This window comes from Arachis duranensis, chromosome 8, assembly GCF_000817695.3.
Source record: "Arachis duranensis cultivar V14167 chromosome 8, aradu.V14167.gnm2.J7QH, whole genome shotgun sequence".
NCBI lineage: Eukaryota > Viridiplantae > Streptophyta > Magnoliopsida > Fabales > Fabaceae > Arachis > Arachis duranensis.
The window spans coordinates 6,803,165-6,804,057 of NC_029779.3; positions in this window are offsets into that span (position 1 = coordinate 6,803,165).

Here is an 893-nt window from a genome sequence, read left to right on the forward strand (position 1 = left end):
TTCACACACTCTTCAGCAATTCTGCTCTTATTCACCAACTCTGAAAAAGTTCGGACCTCCATTGGTCCCACTGAACTCAAGATGTCGCTCCGGAGCCCTCCTTCATACTTAATGCATTTTCATTCCTCGAAGTCTCCCGGAGCTCCCTGACACATGCGGGAAAACCTGAATAGCTCCTCAAATTTGTCTGTATACTCAGATACAGACATAGCACCTTGCTTCAACTGTAGTAACTCCAATTCCTTGGCTGTCCTGGCGGAATTTGGAAAGTACTTCTTATAGAATTCCACCTGGAAGGCATCCCAAGTGATAGGATCATTCCCCTGTTGTAGGAGACGTCGAGCCCCTTGCCACCAATGCGATGCTTCCTCTGTGAGCAGATAGGTAGCAAATTCAACACACTGCTCTTCAGGCACCAACTGCGTTTGTAGTGCTCGCTCCATGGCCTGAAACCAAGTATCAGCTTCAGTCGGATTGGTGGTTCCCTTGAACTTAGGTGGATTAACCTTTAAAAAAGTTGCCAGTGTCATCGGGCCCCGAGCTTCCCTTCCGCCATTGCCATTATTGTTTATCTGTTGCCCAAGAGCCTCTGCAGTGGCTTGCATAGCAGCAGCCATATTCTCCAACGCCGTCATAAGGTTTACCGGGTTATTCAGGTTGACTTCCGGTTCCTGCGTGCTAGTACGATCTCTCTCACGTCCCCGACTGGGTCCACGAGGCGCCATCTGGTTCCTATACACACCAAACAATCGATATCAAGTTGATCAGTCTCAATATCGGAAGTATAGTGCTTCAAAGTACCAAAGGTACACTCATGGACTTCATGCTAGATGTATCAGTTAGATACCCTAACTAACACAGGCACAGACTCAGAGTATGCATTGAAGCATAAG